This window comes from Dromaius novaehollandiae, chromosome 1, assembly GCF_036370855.1.
Source record: "Dromaius novaehollandiae isolate bDroNov1 chromosome 1, bDroNov1.hap1, whole genome shotgun sequence".
Taxonomy (NCBI): Eukaryota; Metazoa; Chordata; class Aves; order Casuariiformes; family Dromaiidae; genus Dromaius; species Dromaius novaehollandiae.
Window position 1 is genome coordinate 19,931,297 of NC_088098.1, and position 10,342 is coordinate 19,941,638.

Below are 10,342 nucleotides of genomic sequence, written 5' to 3' on the forward strand. Positions count from 1 at the left end.
GTGGCAGACATAAACAGCGTAATCAGCCTTGCCACTATATTCTGCATCAGATATAAATCAAAAGTAGACTGACTAGCAAATTCTTGTAGCAGGCTCTTCTTCATCAAATCTAGTGGACAAATGGGGAAAATGGAAGTGTTTTACCATCATTTCATGACGTTTTCTGTGTATGCCTTTAACACAGATAGAAGCACAAAACACTTCAGCCAACAACTTCTTGGTCATTTAGGATTTTGCAGATAAAGGTTAGTATTTTTAAAGTATTTACAAAATGAATAAACAGTCAATGTTCATAAACCATAACAGGAAATCCCACACATGATCAAAAATAATATCTTATATCCTAAATTTCTGGACAATACTTATCATAAAATTTAAAAAGATAATTCCAGACACCAAGCTAGAGGAAATGGGAATGCTCCAAGTAATCGATCCTGAAGCTGTAAGGGACAGGAAGAAAATGCCAAAGCTTTTTGGCTGCCCTCTTAGGGCAGCAGCACTAGCTTGTGGCAGCGTTTAGTTATCAGTAACTGCGGGTAAATGTATTTCAGAACAGCTTTCATTTTTTAAAATGGTAAGCCAAAAATTTCAAAAGCTGTTAGTTGCTTCAGCAGCTTCCTCAGAGAAATCCCTATCTTTTTCTCTCTACAATTTTTGCCTATTGTTCATCCACTTCTCTTCATTTTTATTTTATTTCTGCCATTGCTATTGAAAAAATAGAGCAGAAAATCTAATGTTTCTTCACCTTTGAAAACTGAATTATTTTTTATCTAGAACAGGGAATATTTTTCTTTTTTTCTGGGTACTTTTCTATAGAAACAATAGAAAGAACAGCCAAAAGTCTATCACCTCCAGATTCCCATAAGGTCTTGTTAAATGTGTTTCTATTATCATTTAAAAATGCTAATTGAAACATATGCCCTTTTCACCAAGCCAATATACCCAATAGGGAATTAGGGAGCATTTTGCATATTCTCTCCCATGAACTAACAACTCATGCATTCAGATCTTTGTAGGCTTTCTCTTCACTGCAAGCTGTCATCACAGGCTCAGGTGAGAGTGTGAAATAGATTAGAATATGGGTAGAAATTATGTCTCTTGAAACATTTAAAACAGGAGTGGATATAAAGAGTACAGCTAGAGAGAGGATTGGAAAGCTTACTGGAAGAAAAATTCCTGCTTTGGCAGAAATATTTTCTGGATGACCTAATATGGCTTCTCCCTTCTATGATTCTGTAAAATGGCAGAAGAGAGTTGTTTCTGATGTGTAGATTTTTAAATTACACCCTAGTGGTGTACAAACATAGAGTCAGAGTGTATTTCTGAATCATTTTAGCCGACATGACAAGTTGTTTAAAACCAAAACCCAGAGGAATGTGGTGTTTCCCATGTTAAAAAACTTTGAAATCTTTTATTTGAACAGCCCTAGCTTTGAGGTGGTGCCAGAACAGTTTGACAGAGAGGTCACCTTTGTAAAGGAATGTGGATTTTCCATGCACATAAAATCTACCTCTATATAGCCAGATTATAAACTTTTGAAAAACTGCAGTTCTGATGTGTTCACTTCCCCGGAAAGTGCCCTAACCCCCACAGCATACACCTCACCTTCCCTTCCTTGGAGCTGGGGCCATTTCTAGATTTACAAAGTAGAACAAGGAAGAAGAAGCACAAACCCATGGCCCTGGCGCATGTCAGCTGCGCTGGGGGCATCCAGCCACCAAATTTACAAACGTATGTGCATCAAGCATGAGAGACAGAGGTAGAGGCTTAAGAAAGAGAGTATTACTGTTCCCCATGTCCCCTTTCAGCTGACTTGGAGTAGACATCTTGCCCCAGCAGTGCTAACAGTGAGAGCTAGACTCCTCCATTCTTCCCCAGTAAACTAGCTTTAATATTTGTACAAAAAGAGAGAAGAGCTATTTGTATGTCTTAAGACAGTAATGCATGCACATTGATACATTTTTAGCACAAGTTGCATAACATTGTGCTTTCTCATTTTTCCTCCTTAAATTTTACAGCAATTGAAATAAGTAACATTTTGTTGTCTGTTTTTCCTGTTGTTCCCTATATTCTACAGCCATGCCTTCCAAAAGACTTTCAGGAAACAAAATCATAGAAGTGAAATCCTTGTTTAAATAAACCAAAGTTGATTTACTGCATATGCTGAACATTGAAAAAGAGAATACTAACCTGTTCCCTTGAGGTTACTATCCAAGTCCTGAAACCCTTACCCTAATGGAGTCAAATAAGGCTTCCACACAAAACATGCTCAATTTTTAAGCCATAGGTATAAACAATTTTACCTGTTATCAAATCTGGAATATAAAAAAATCTCATTAATCTCATTTTTATCTACTGTAATGAGATTCCTGGGTGCATATGAAACTGTATGACATATATGACCTATTAAGATTACAGTGGCTCTGGCAATAATTAGCAAATGCACCTTGAATTTTAAATAAATAGACATTTGAATAGTAGAAGAAAAGGCAAAAAAAGTACATATGCCATTCCCTAAAGCCAATAGAAAAGTTCAGTCTGATTATAAACTGCCTTAATGTCTGATACGAATGTCAACAGGAATAACAAAATACCTGCACTGGAGAGCATGCCTTCTTATCTCTCTGTACATAAAAATACCTGCCAAAAGCATGGAAATAATTATTCGAATAAGCCTACTGCGATAAAAGGAATTTTTATAACTCTCCAGTTTACTATGCTGCATCATATGTGTACAAAAATATAACCCAAATCATTCACTGTCTGTACCAGTGTGAAAGTTTAGGAAAAAAAATTGTCTAACTTAAAATAGTTATGTATGTCTGCAAGACTTACGAGTTCTGAGCCTCATTAAAGAAAACAGAAACTATGTTTTTTCCCTGTTTTAATTTTATTGTCATTTTTTCCCATTGAGGGACTAAAAACAGATCAGTCAAGAAAAAATAGGTAAACCAGATCTGAAAAGTGATTTAAGGACCCAAAGGAAATAAGTAAGGATTTTACATGCCTAAATGTAAAACTAAGATCCAAAGCAGTTTCTCTCAGCCATTGCCTAATTATGAAGAAGCCTAAACTGCCTAGGAACTGTTCTTCTTAATTTTCATGTTCCCTTGTCACTGGCTATGCTGCACTGTGTCCAGACCTGACCAGATCTGCTCAAACCTGAACCCTTTGGCTTCAAAAACTAGGCAGAAGGCTATTTACCTCTATAAATTGTAGTCAATTGTGAAGAGTTAGATGTACGTGACCAAGTGAACTGGAGATCATCACTCAGTGCTTTCTTTACAGTCAATGAAGACAACTGGCATTTCAATGGCTCAGTCCATGACATCTTCAAATGCCACTTTTAAAGTAGATCAGATGCCCTAAAAATGTCTTCTCTCTACTGACTATAAAGGCAGTGTGCCATGATTTGTTTAGATGCAGATATCTAAACCTGTTGTGAGTGAAAAAAATAGCTTAAATTGTGAATGCTAACAGACAGCAGATAATGAGGTCTATGCGTGTGTGGGTGGCAGGGTGTGTGTGTGTGTGTGTGTGTGGATGTGTGCAACTGAACTTTTGTATGCTCAAGCAGAAACCTACTACTTGCTAGCTGCAACCAGTAAGGCCTGGCTGTGGATTTTGATAACACTTGGACTAAACAAAAGTGGCATATCCTGAATCCTCCAATTAATAGAGACATGATACAGAAATACCAATTAGGAGGCTTAACATGTGTTGTGCCATTTAAGTTGAGAAAACTGTGCGCTTGAAGTTCTAGAAAGAAGAGTTGGTGCTGAAGAGAAGGGTTCCTGAAAAGAAATGGTCTCAGAAAGAAGGAGGAGCCTGGAAAGAAGAAGGTGAAGATCCTGGCTGAAGGGAAGATCGTGGAAGTGATCTTGGAGATCAGAGAGCTCCATGGAGATGAATGCTGGGGGATGCCCTGGGAACCAGCAATGCCCAAGACTGGTAGCTGAGCAGCTGCACAGCACAGACCAACACAACTTTCTGCCCAGCCTTCCCAGGCCAGCAGCTCCCTGCAGGGAAGGGAAGTTGAGACCTAGTGAACATAATGTTGTAGAAGAGTGAGTGAGTGAGTATGTGAGATAATCAAGTAGGGTAAAAGATCTAATCTTGATGATTCTTAAATAAACGCCAATATCCAGATCCACTATGGGTCATTACTTATTCTGTCTCACCCATGACAAAACTATGTGTATCTAGAGTAAATCCAACCTAAGTTTATATGACTTGGCTAATCATGAAATGCAGGTATAACCATTTTCTTTTTTATTATACAGTCGTGAAAGGAGGAACCATGCAGGATGTTGTCCATAATAAAAGGAGTATGGAACTTCCAAGGAAGCAGAGGAACCACATTCAATGCTTACCTCAGCTGGAAAGCATTCTTTCCTATCAACAAATGCACTGACATGCATTTTTGCACAAAATGCATTTTGCATTCTTTCCTATCAGCAAATGCACTGACAAATTCTGACAAATACTGTGCTGTTGTGTGTAGAAACACCTCCGCTCCTTCCTCAAACCCCAATAAACTAGGTCAGCACATAGTAAAGGATGCAGCATTCCTGGGGTCAGAAATCAAGCAGAAAAGCAAAATTCCATAAGCAAGTATTGAGGAGGAGGAGCCCCATTCCCTGCATTAATCTGAGGTTTTATCCAGAAACTATATAAAATGTATAAATAGGATTGGAGGAAAAGACACATAATATTTTCCTGTCTTAACTAGTATGGCACTACATATCAGTAGTTCTTCCTATTTCTCCTCCTCCAAAAAATAAAATAAAACGAATTGTTCATGTGTTTTCTGCAAATTACTTCCAAGCCCCTGAATGTAGAACAAGCTGCTGATGCTGCATGGAAATTTATGTTGCTCCTGTAGCTGTGACTCCGTTTAAGCACTTGTAAGCAATGGCATCCCCCTCCTCTATGGTTAACCCATTTTTTTGAAGCTGCACATGACTCCCTGTTCACTTGCTGAGATATTTGGGCATCAACAGTAAATGCTTCTTAAATGATCAAAAGAGTAACCAAATGGACTAACAAATCCTCTGTTCTGTAGGCAGAGCTGGACATTCTGGCTCTACCCATGATCATGTTTAAGCACCTATTCACACAGACTCCTATGGCTATGTCTGGCCTGTAGGTCAAGTGCGTTACGTGGCCCTCCCCGTTCATCCTGATGAAGAATCACAGCAGAGCATGCAGCAGCTGCCTTCTGGGTCATGTGTCAGATTATCCCCTGTAATCCAGAGTGCCAGATGAGATGGTGTATGTATAGGTCTCAGCCTGACACTGCCAGGGCATTAATGTGGAACTCAGAAGTGCTCCTTGATCTCACAGATAAAACACTGCTGGTAAGACTAACATGCTTCCACTGATGTAGCATGTCTTTTCACCAGGGTCCACAGAACTGTGGTCTAAAAGATGAACTGGGCCCCTCAAATGATGAAAGTGGAATTTAGATGCTTAATTTCTTGGTAATGAGCCTAATCCTGTCCCGTCTCACTTCTGGTTTTATTCCAAGCACATCTAAATTCTTTCAGCCCTTCCACTTTCAACATTAGCATTTTCTTGACAGCCGAAAGTCTGTTTAGGCAGCTGCCACGATATGCTTCAGTTTGGCAGTTCTGAACAGACCCATGCCTCAGCCATGCCAATGCCCAATGAACACCTGGAAGGCAGTCACTCCTTGTCCGTGGCATCTATTTAATGGGCTTGACTTTGTGGATAATCTCAGAATATTTCTAATAGACATCAGACACAATGATGGTGACCTCTGCTATCTACTCAAGAAGTTTCTGAGTAAGGGCCCTGTGAGCATCCCCCCCTCCTGGAGGTTCGGCTGCCGGGGCTCGGGGCAGCACAGAGCTGGGGCAGCTGGGGTGGCCCATTCCCTGCGGTGGCCATGGGGAGAGGCTCCCTGATGCGCTGTGGGGAGCTGGCGGCTAGGGCCAACCCCTGGCCCGAGGAATCCAAGGTTCTCGCCTTCATCCTTGCCTGAGCTACAGCTCCCCCCACATTGCCGCTCTGCCTGTGCCCAGCCACGGCGCTGAGGACTCCAACCCCTGCCTATGGGTGCCCACCTGGCCCGGCTTGGCCCCGTGGTGGTGTCCAATGCCCTCAGGGCTGGGGCTGCCCTGGGGGCCTGCTCCCTTGGGGTGGGGGGACAGTTCCCCCCCCCACTGGCAGCCCCTGTCCCGGCCCTGTGCCCTGACAATGGTTTCGAGTAGCATTTTTTGGGTAGAAGTTTAGAGAAACATCTCCTTCAGATGTTTAGTGAATGACTAAATCAAAATAGCCTTTAAAGAAATGCAAGTTCTGAAAATATTTTTTGCCCTTTTTGCTAGGTATGTGCCAAAGAATGAAGGAGGATGACTAAGCTGATAATATCACTCTGAGAGTCACATCTTTTGAGGATTAGTGGGAACGACAGAGGAAAACAATTGCATTTATAATGAAAAACTACTCCACCTTTCCCAGTAGGAAATTAGTAACTCTTTAGTGAAGCATTTTCTACAAAACTAAACTATAAACACAACCTAAAATGCAACCTGAAACATAGAAATGAAAACCAAAGATCCAGATTTAAAGTTGATTTTGCTTCATCTGTAGCTTTAAGCAATGTTAAAATTTTAAACAGAGCTCAAAGCTTGTTTTCTCTTAACCCTTTATATTTTATAGTTGCAATAGTTGATTTATTTCTCTTTTAAATTCAGAGGAGTTATTTTGCATCTGATCATTTATTTTCTTCCTGCTCAGTACCCACCTTTTATGCTGCTGCTGAGACAGTCAATTTGGCTTAGATTCACAAAAGAAAAATCTTGCTCTCTGGGCCCAGTCAGGTTTTCTCATCAATCAGGATCCTAACTGAAGAAAAGTGGCATCAAGAAATTATTATTATAGTTATTATTGCTGTTATGATTAGAGCTATCTGGGAAAAATGTACAAAGCTTTATTTGGATATTTTTCTACTGGAAAAGTACATCTTAAATGAACAGCCCACACTTTTCAACACAAAAAGTTTTTTTTGGATTCAGCATAAAATGTATGGTCAAAACCAGAGAAAGAGCAAACCTTTCCTGAAGAGAATTACTGTCCCAACAGTCAGGGAATTTACCCTGAATACTGGATACTTTAGTTCAAACCTGCACTTGACCTCTGAAAATGCTCAGATATACTGAGCTGAGTCAAGAAGGTGATGCATACAAGAGGCAAAGTGTCCTTAACAGGCAGTGGAGAGAAATTTAGGGCATCTCAGGTAGTTCTTTCCCTGCATCATAGTATTTGTATTTGTTTCTCTTGAATATAGAGGAAACCTATGGAAATTACCCTCCTTTCAGTTTCCCTTGCTTCTTTTGGAACTGTTTCACTTTGTATAAATAATTAGCTATTCCCAGGGCAACACAGATGGGCTGCCTGGAATATTTAAATCTGTTCCCCAGTGAATTCTTTATACAGAGTAGAACAGCTCCAACAGGAGTCACTGGAGAATAAAGAACACGATAAAACCCACATCAGAATTAGGATAGTCACCAGGCGAACAAGAATCTTGGGATCTTGTCAGAGATTATGAAGCAGACACAGCTGGGACTTAAACCTGATTAGTGAAAAGCAATGCCAAAACTTGGTGGTGATGGTTCCAAGCTGACAATTACTGCTGAGGAATAAGATCTTTGGGTCATAACAAATAACTCTATGAAAATGTCAGGTCATTGCAGTAACAGCCAAGAATACAGATGTAATTCTAGGAATTATTATGAAAGGAATGGAGAACAAAATATAAAACTTAATTATGCCCTATTTTTTGTATAAATCTATAGTGTGCTTATATCTTAAGACTGTGTACAGTTTTTATGCCTCATGGTGAAAAGGTTATAGTAGAAATGGAAAAGGTCTAGAGATGTGTGACAAACTGTAGAAGGAACAATTATAGGGGTTAGAGCTCTTTAGCGTAGAAAAGAGGAAAATGAGGGGGCTTATACAAAGGTTAATAAAGTCATGTATGTCATGAAGAAGATGTATAGGAGATGATTATTCACCATTTTTTACAATATAAAGACTAAAGAACATCAATAAAAATAGGCATGTAGTATATAAACAGCTTCTTCATTCAGCCTATGTCCTTGGCACAGACTGTTGTTGATGTTAAAAACTTACAGGGTTTCAAGCATGGAGTAGATGAATTCATAGACTCAAAAAACTACTTAGGATTATTAAGCAAAAATTTCCATGCTGTTAAGGATATGCTTAGCTATCATCAGTTATTGAGCATTGCACATGACAAGAGGCAGTGGTGTTTGTATTCTCGTTTTCTTTCAATATCTTATATTAATGCCTGGGCACTAGGCATGTGACAGTTTGCTGTTTTCTCATATTTTTGGTGTGAGAAACTGAGGCTCAGAGAAAGGAGGTGAATTCTGCACAGTGACAAAGCCAATCCACATCCAAAACAGGGATAAGAAAAACTGTCTCCCGGCTGTCATCCTTGTGCTTCATTCTTGAGACAGAAAGCAAGCCCTGCCTGTTAATAGATTTCTAAAGCATGACTGGATGCATTCAGTTAAATAAACCCAACAAAAAACAAACGAAAACCCAAAAATCACTAGCAAAATCTTTATGTGATAAAATGATTTTAAAAAATAATACACTGCAGAGGGGAGAAAATCTGACAGCAGGCATACTGTGTCTTGGAGGGTGTGTGCATTCTGCACACAAACACTGCCACGTATGTCTCTCTGTTTGATTAGCCTCAGCTGGATGTCGTATTCTTGATCAAGGCACGATACAAAGAAGTGCTCTTTTCTCTCTCTGCAAGAAAAAATGTCCCCCATTTTTTTTTCTTTGCAGCAGGTTCCTAAGTGGACTGAATAAGTCCAAAGATCTTGGTTCCCTACTGTCCTGAGATACCAAGGGCACATCAGTATTTATTTCAACATACCACGGTAAGAAAAAAATGCCATCATAATGTTTAAAGAAGGTTCCCAACTTTCTCACTTTACCTTCAACTATTTTCACAGATCTAAGTGGGAGAAAAGGCCTTCTCATTTAAAACAATGTGAAGATAATGACTAACTATGCAAAAAATTCTTGGTCTCCATGATTTGAATGAAAGCATTTGACCTTGCTTTTATCTCATTTCACCCTAGTGAGCACTAGAAGGGCTGAATTTATCATGATGTAAAAGTGAAAGCAATTGTTTGAAGGGAAGGAAAAGTCCTTTGCTATTACTATCACCTTTGAACATAGAGAATGCTTTCCCTTTAGATGCACTGAAAAGGAAGCTATTCCAAGAAGGAAGAAAGGAATGAAGTCACGACAGCTTCTTCTTCTATGACAGGGTCTCCTGAAGTAAATGGAGCAGGCTGCATCATCCTACCTACTTGCATAATAGAGTAAACATCCATTCCCCTGAACTAATCATCTTATTGTCACTAAATAACTGCTCCTATTTATGTAAAAAAAATGTTGCTCTCACTTAAAAACAAGCTGAATTGTGGCAATATCATATGTACAACCACATTCATTTTACAGCATGTGTGGCCATCTGCTCACAGCAGGAAGCACTGGCCATTTGGATTTATCATGACAATGCTTTTGCTGATGTTCACAGCTCTTACCTTTTCCACCCACAATAAAATAATGTAATCTCTAAATGTCTTCATTGTTGTTACCCTATTTGCTTTGTTTGCTAAGGCCATAAACTTTCCATGCACTGATTCTAATCTCTAAATGTTTTAATTCAGTGACCTTTATAGTTATTTTAAATCTGATAGGCTCCTGTTTTCATGGAAAGGGTTTAACTAACACATTCACACTTAGCTCTAACAGTCCCTCTGCTGGAAAAAAAATACTTTTCAACTGCTGCTTATTATTTATAAATGATGCCTTTTTACAGACAATGATGCTGAGATTTTGACAATGCTAAACAGGTTGTGGCCTTTTTTTCTTTTTTTTTTTAAAGGTATACGATATTTGGGAATCTTTACAACTCATCCACAAATAAAAATGCTTACTCATCCCTCTTTTTCTGCTTCTCTTCTTACTCCACATTTTCTTGATCTTTCTCCTTGTCATCTACCCTTCTTTTTATAGACACATGATACTCAGCCTTTTACCAGTTGATTTAGAAAGATGGTCAGGAGTCAACATTTGCATTTCATGAGAAATCCTGACATTTTGACAAAAAACATTTGAATTGGAAAAGAATTCAAAATTTCCCGAGAAAAATTTTGAATATATCCAAATATTAAATATGCATGATATGATAAAATATCAGTATAACCACATGTATATTACTGATCTTACCTCGATATTTACACATTAATATAATGCAAAT